Below are 8,494 nucleotides of genomic sequence, written 5' to 3'. Positions count from 1 at the left end.
TTTAACAAAACCGAGACACACACAAGAGAAGCACGAGTCCTAGTCCACACTGAATCTGTATCAAATAAATCCATTATATTGTTAACCACATACGATATTTTCAGTGTGCAAATCTCTTTAGCCCTCACTTTTCCTTCCCTCTGTCCTTCACTCTGCACAACATTTATTTCAAATTTGTTCATGTATATCGACAGTTTTTACGCATAAGGTATACAGGATTAGCTGTTGGAAACAGCTGAATCCCCTCTGTTTTTTCTTATTGCACTGTTTTCTTTTTCCTTTACAATTTATAATTTTTATAGTATAATAGTATTTCCGAGAACAGTAACTTTATCATAAAATACATTTTACATTATTTAATTTATTGCACTATAAGTCAATTCAGAAGAGTCAGTGGGCTGTGTTGTTAAAAGTCAGATACTTTTAGTTTCCAGTAAAAACTGTAACAGTAAAGAATATCAGTGTTTTAATTACATATTAGATAATGTTTTCTCTGCTGTTTGAAGAAGCCAGACAGTGGGACTGCCAAAAGACTCCAACTGCATGCTATTTAACTGGCTCCTTCGCAGTGTAAAACATCAGCAATCTACTTCACCTGAGTCTGATGGATTAGTGGTGAAGTTGACATTACAGTACAGTAGCTCATTATGTGGAACTAACTGGACAACAGACAAATACACCTTGTCAGGTCCATCTCTCTGGTGATGGCGCCACTTAAGTTACAACAATCACATGGGCAAACAGAAGTTCCTGGAATTAAATTACTTTCAAGCTTAACAGATGTTTTATGGGTCAAAGTGTAACAAATCTCATTCCGTGGAAAAACAAGAAAGGTTCTGGTACTGAGCAAAGGACGTCATCCCCATCCTTATCCTTCACTAATCTCTAATAACAACAATGAATCCCTATACTGACATATTAAGATAGTCTTGGTGAAAAACCTGTATGTGACCAATAGAAATAATCCACATTTCCCATAAATACAGTGTTCCAAAAAACATTACCAAACCAGATTAACAATCTTAAATAGTCACTTAAAGCAGATTGATTGGGCATCTATTGGCCACTCCATCATAGTCTGAAGGGGAGTTCCCTGTCTTTTCTCTTAAACCATCCCAAATGAGATGTCAATCTCACTCCAAACAGACCCTCAGTGAGCTGATTCCTTCTCGTGGTGAATGATAATGACTTTAGTGGCAATGGTGTAGTTAAGACCTCTAACAGGCTGTATCCATCTGGATAAAGAGCCATCAGACAGTGGGAGGAGAGCTGAACTAATCCTGTAGTGAGTGGATGGGCCTCACCGTTATGCTAATGTGAGCTGGCGCTTGGAGGTTCCAGGGAGTGGAGGAACAAGTGTCACGCCACAGTCTCTGCTTCCCAAACAGACTGGATTAGGGGCTGGAACAGACAGATCCTTTTCTTTGCTATGTGGGATTGGCAGTGTTGACGTACCAGTTCATTATTCCAAGGATCATGTAACACAATCTGCCATAACTGAGGCCAGACAGAGCAATTGTTGGAGGTGAATTAGGAGTGAATGGGTCCTTGAGAATGTTACTCCACTCTTCTACTGGCCATTCTCTTTCCATATTGATAACTGCAAAGTGTTTTCATGCATTTGATGTTCAAGTGGATAACAGTAGCTTTAGCTCCTTGAAGTATATGTCACATCAGTAAGGTCCTGAAGCACTGCCACTTATAATTCTTTATTATTGAGTCGTTACTTTGATTCTTATAAAAAATGCATATGTAGACTTGAAAATTGGCAGTAAATTCTCCTGACCCCGTCCTCAAAGAGAAAAAAAGTTGGTGGTGAGAATGTCCCCGTTCCTGACATAGGGAAGGTATTCAGAGCTTCCAACTCAAGTGTTCCCCACTTCTCTACTGAACCCCACTGAACTCTCTCAATTCACATCTTCTACCGCATCCACGCACATCTCCCTAACTTTCTCTAGCCTTGCCCTTTATTAGGATACATAGGTTGTTTTGATTTATGTTAAGATATTAAGATTATAATTTTCTATAACCTAATATAAACTAATTAACCTTTAACATTTTAGTTTTCTCTAAATGGACAGTAGACAAGTCTTCTGTGTGTTACTTTGCAGATTCCAACATTTTCTTCAGCTTGTAAAGTTGTTAAATACTTCCTTTGCCTCTTACCGCTCAGCATAGATATGGTTTAAACATCTACTGAATAATGTTGGTCCAATAAAAAAGAGGGACAAATCCTTGACTATGTATGGGTTTTTACAGAGCCCAAAGGGAGTTGTGTGTTTCAAGGAGAATGCCTCTTTCTGAAGCACTAATTCAGCCTCATAGTCTAAACTATGTTATTCACTAAGACCGAGGGCCCAGAGTACTCTGACCATCTCAGAGTTCATCAACTCATATGTGCTAGTGCAGCTAGAGGGGGAGGGGGTCCTTTAACTTGTTGAGAGGTATGGTGTGTTTGGAAGTGAGGCAGATCAGGCCTGTGGAGTAGAAGTGGCAATGGATCTGTCAATACCCATTGAAAGCTGGAGCCCCACATTAGAGTTCACTCAGCTCTCCTTAAACAATACTCTCCCCACCTCACCACGCCTCTTGCCCACACAAGTACACCCCCAACCCTCAGATCTCTCCACACACAAGCTGCTTCCCTCCTCTGCCTCTCTCTGAGCATCACCTCCCCCCACTCCACACCACTACATACATTAACCCCCATCTGCTGCCATGTCTCTCCATCCCTCTACACCTGTATACCCCACACTGAAAACTCTTTCCATCACTTTCTCCATTTCTCTGTCCGCATTCCTCCTTTCCTCTATTTCATCCTCTCTGACCCCCACCTACACACCACAAGCCTTTGCAACATAATCCCCTAAATGAGAGGATTTGGCTCAGCAAAATTAACCACAAGCCCAAAGACAAGCAAATTAACCACATTTGCCGCCCACCTACCCTTTTCAATACCGGCCTGCATAGTTTACCCCCTGCATCCACCCACCCAGCTGTAGTCAAGATTAGCTTTACAGCATTGAGTGATAGGGACAGGCAGCATGCGAGAAAAACAAGAGAAAGTGCATGAATAAAAACTATCAAGAGAAATATTACAGGATCAAGGAATGGTTAAGGTTAGGTTTTAGAAAAAGATTTGTCAAGGCATTTATATTTCATCTGCCTTCAGTTCCTCTGAGTGGAATAAACCATCAGAGAATTTAAATACCATTGTATGTTATATTATTCCAATGCCCCAGACGATATGAGATATACAAAGCAATGATGCAGTTTGCCCCACTGCCATGGACATTGTGTTGCTGCTTATGAAAGGACTGATGTTTTGTCATTGTGGTTATTATTGGCATTCATGTAAAACACACACATACACAAACATGCAGCGATGGAAGCCAGCTGTGTGAGCCGGCAAGTCCTAGTATGAAAGAAATAGGGAAGGCCTTTCTTCACCGTGGGAGCCACTGGAATCCTAACCTACCCCAGGGGCAACTGGAAGACAATATACAAGAAAAACACATTAAGTCTGACCACTACTGAATACTTATAATACTATTTAGAGCACAAGTTGGGACAGGGTGAAATCATATGTCAGCGTATCTGTCTTCGCTGCATCAAGTGTGGAAAAACTATTTTCCAATCCAACTCTGCTATGTAAGCAAACTCATGAGAGTATGGCTTAAATAGACAGAGTATGTTGTGCACTATTAATGACTGAATAAACAACATGCTGTTGGTGATTTACTCTTTCTTAATGAAAAATGGATGAAAAATACAGCAAAAACCTCAGAGTTATGAATAAATTATTAGGAACAGAGCATCGTCTTCAACACCAAAGCAACCACACCCTCATTGTGGCAACCAGAGGGTCCGCTACAACAAAACTGAGAGTGTACAATTTGCCAGTTCATATCAACATACATTCTGTAAGCCCATCACAATTTCAAGGATAGCCATACAGCATTCTCACATGTAACTATATATTAACAAGAATGCAAGCTCAAATCATTCACGACATTGCTCCTCTAGAGGACCAGTTTTCCACAAACGGGCATTAAAACTAAGATTAAAAGACCCAGCATTTGTTTAGACCTGCTTCACTCTTTCACCAGCCACACGAATTTATCATCATCCATCAATATTTCAACCTTCCGGCTACCTGCTTCTCACCTCCACAGGGAACAACAAAAACACACAGTCTCTCTCTGACTCATAAGTAGCCAGCCAGAGATTACACGAACAAGGACAGGGGCTACGACAGCTCCTTAGCTTGGTCATATACTCCAGGAAATAAAGTCACACAGAAAAGAAACTAACCAGCAGACATGTCTTCAAGTCATTCAAGACGTTTTGGTTTTTAAAGTATCCTTCACCATGTGGGAAAACAGAACAGACTAGCAGAGTAGAGTGGATGACGTATGAACCAAATATTACATTTGTGAGCAGAACTGTTGGTGACTTTATGAAAAGCCTTAAAGCTACTTTTAAAGAAATGTAATGTGATATTGTTTCTGTCCTTCTTGGAGGTTAGAGTGCAGGGTCAGCTGCAGTACACTGACCCCATTTCATCAGTTTGGACTCATTGCCTCTAAGCATTAGGGATAGTTTAGATTTTTAAAAGTTATTTGAAGGGTTGTAAATTTCCCCTCGCAGGATTAATAAAGTAACAATCTATCTATCTATCTATCTATCTAGCTATCTAGCTATCTAGCTATTTATCTAGCTATCTATCTATCTCTATCTAAGAGGAAAAAACCTTGCAGAACACATACGTTGCTCGATCAGTTAGTTTGTTTATTTTATTGTGTGATTTTGGTGAACTACCCCTTTACAACACCAAACTCACACAATTACACTAATTAAACTAAACTCCTTTGTGAAATTACTGTTGGTTGCTTTGAAGAGAGCATAGATAACAATCTCAGTTCCCCGTCCTAAAGGGCTTCTGGAGATGTTGCCATTGTAGCGATCTGCCATCGTGGTGAATCAGCTCCTGTTCTAAACTGTATGTGTTCCAGCTGAGCTTTTGTGGTTGAGAGATACAAACCAGACGTACAGTGCAGCGTAAGTCATACACCATTACTGCCTTAGCTATCTATTAATGGATCAACTGGAGAAGAGTATTAGTGCTATTGAATATTTTAAAAGAAACCATCACACTTGTGCTATGATCCTGTCAGGCTTTTCCAAATACTCTTTCATAAACTGAGTTTGGAAACTGTAAACTGTTCCTCTTGCAGACTGGCTTGGTGATCGTTATCTGCACTAATCAGGACAGCACACAAAAATCCTCTTCACAAAAATTGCAGGCGCAGTTTAGACATAGGCATGTTTTTTCTTAAATATTCTGAAATCAGATTTTATAAAACCAAAGCAAGGTCTGTTTTGTATTACAAATAGGAAGTTTGCAACAAATATTAAATGTATTGTCAAGAAGCAATGCGACAACAGTGAGACTTGCACAACCAAACCTAAAAACACAGTGTGCATTTTCTGGAAACTCTTTTCATAACTTATGTTGTTTAGGCTTTTTTTTACTCCAGCATTAAATCCAGCATCTGTCACGTAAATTCTATATTTTACAAGGTTTGTAAAACTGCTGCAGTTTCACAGATTTAATGTACAAAAGTAATAAAGACCTTGGGAGTAAAACACCTACGTTTGCAGAGCTCACATGTCAGAGCAGTCTCGCTTTCAGGGAGGGGGGACAGGGTATAATGAGAGAGAAAGACTAGTTTGTTTCTGTTAACATTGTGTGTCCGTGTTTGTGTGCGCGGTGGAGACAGACAAGCTGAAACTCATCACTGATGCTGTTTATTGACTCAGCTCGGCGGAGTGCAGTGGTCTAGACATCACACAGTTCACTCCCTTCATGCTCCGAATTGACGTGACCATACACTTCACTTTCTGTCTCTCTGTCACACTTCTGGTGGTTACCACAGTAAGCTCTGTATAGCTTGAGGTGTGAGGGGGAAAAGGTTGGGAAAGAGAGAGAGAGAACCATAAAGCACTAAACCATAGCCCAGCATGTAATGGTATACCTTCTGGAAGTAGACATAACAATAACTTCTTCGAGGAAAACATGTGACTGACTCAAACCTCGTTTTTTCCACACGATGTGGGTAGTGTCAATGGCTAAGTAGTTCACAAGACACACAGGAGCTATTGTCTCTGCAGTTTCAAAAAGTTCCAACCTGCTGATACACTATTCTTAGGACAGAGGCATCTTTCCCTGCCAATCCGTCCCTGCCAACTCATACAAAGTCTAGAAATAATAATCAACCTTCAGTATTTTCTAATGGTTTTATGCCAAAAGGAAGAAAAATGTGATTTAAGTAGCTTAAAAAGGAGCTACTTTACCCTCTGACTGTAATTTTACACAACATGACATACAAACTCAGTAACTACTGTCATTATGCTGAGGCTTTTTGGGGGTCAAAGGTCAGACTTCATTAAAAACCAATACTGGAGACTTGGGATTACATCCCTGCTGAGTCTTTGATCAGAAAAAAAGGGGGACAACTAACCCAGCCTGTGTCTCTGTGAGGTTAAGTCTAACCTTTAAGCTTGTAACTCCAGTAATACCTCCCATCAGTGAAGTCACAACATGGACAGAACTAAAGTTGTTAAAATCATCCTGCTAGATCTGTAAGGAAAGCTAAGACCTCCCATGTCACAGTCGGATACTTTTTTTTTACATATATTTGTCAGTTACAAATGAAAAGAACACTAGTGCATTGATTACTGTTCTTCCCAAAGACTTTACATGTCCTTGTAATGCTCTTTTATGCATTTTAATCAAATAGCATTGCTTGCCGCAGCTGACCCCTGAATGTGCACATCAGCACTGTCAGTTGAGCCTATAAACATTGTGTGTTCTGACATTTACCGATGGATTAACTGACCTTGTCAATAGCAAGGGAGTCTGGGGGAAGGAGGGGCTTGATCGATTGATCTGGGGTGTCTCTTTTAATGGGGCTTCTGGTATTAAGCTGGGGTCAAACAGAAGGGCTCCATCCTTCCACCTAGATTTATACCTTCAATCAGAACGTTGACTCTGACATAAACCCAATAATCCCTGGTCAGCCTTGGACTGCTCCATCCTGACTGAATACAATCTCTACCTACTCTAAATCACCATGGGCCACAAAAGATGAAGGAAGAGAAAGGCGTAAAGGGAGGACAAAACATGGGCAGCAACAAAACTGAAGAAAAATAAGCAAAGGTGTGAAATAGGAGAAGAAATGTTTATGCAAAACCCTTCAATTGTGTTGATTAAAAAAAGGACCAGAGGACATGATCATTCTTTACCTGATGTGTTTTAAAAAGAGAATAATCTGTAGGTGAACATCAATCTACACTGTGTTCACACTATTACTGTGTAAAAGTATCTTATGGCTTGACGGCTCCATCTGTGCTCTTACCATGACGTGAAGTGAGAAGCATCTTTCTCAGGTCATTATGAGACCAAAGACAGGGTTTATGTTTCAGCCCAGATAACAGAACCAACAGAAAACAACCTCTGGCTAATGTCTTCTGTCACTGTTAACACTTCTCTGTCCCTGTCTTGTCTGTGTCTGTCTTTACTCATCCAGACAACTTCCAGCGTTCTGTAGCTCCAGCTAGAAGCTCACTTCGCTGAGGCCCAGGGGAGGCTGATAAAACAGCACCAATTCCACACTAATTAGTCAAGAGGAAATTGCACCTAATTTTGGCTTATTGCTGGACACGTAGCAGAAATGTGACACAACATGTCTTTCATCCTGCCCAGTCAGCCCAGGTGTTGACTCTGATTTTACCATGACATTCCACATTTTCAAAGAAAAATATATATTTTTCACTAGAATGAATATTTTGCATTTTTTCCCCATGTTATACTAACAACTCCACCCTTCTTTCTACCTCTGTCTTCCTATATTTTCCCTGTTTTACCTCACAGGTATGTCTTTAGACAAACATGCTTTAACTTCTGCTGCAATGTGCCAGGTGCAGCTATAAATTTAACAAGGTTTTTAGCATCCGGCTCGTAAATAATCTTGTGCCAAGTACCATTTAAGAGTATGTCTTGTTCCATTTGTATAATGCTTTACCACAATCAGAGCCCTGCATTGACCCTAATATTTCATTGATGCAAACACTTCTTATGAACATGTTTTTAACAGATCAAATTCCATGTCAAATTAAAAGCATTTATCAAAATGAGTGCCCCGCAGACACAAACAAGTCATCATGAAAGGGCAGTGTATTTAATTTCACTTCTAAGTAGAAAGCCTGCATTCCTGTAAGTTAATACAGGGCACTCACTGAATACCAAGAGTTTCTGCTCTAAATTGGGTAGGGAGAACCCCTGCAACCTGCAGAAAGAGAAGGAGGTATTATTGTATGACCCCCTTAACTAAAGTATCAATAACTGCCGAGCTTGTCATGGTCGAGTGAGAAAGTCTGTTACCTGAAGGGAAGAGAAAAACAACATATATCCATCTCTCAATCTCTGATC

Source organism: Cebidichthys violaceus, unplaced genomic scaffold (genome assembly GCF_023349555.1).
Source record: "Cebidichthys violaceus isolate CVI_PGR_0920_01 unplaced genomic scaffold, fCebVio1.0.p SCAF_3, whole genome shotgun sequence".
NCBI lineage: Eukaryota > Metazoa > Chordata > Actinopteri > Perciformes > Stichaeidae > Cebidichthys > Cebidichthys violaceus.
This window is presented reverse-complemented; position numbering follows the sequence as displayed.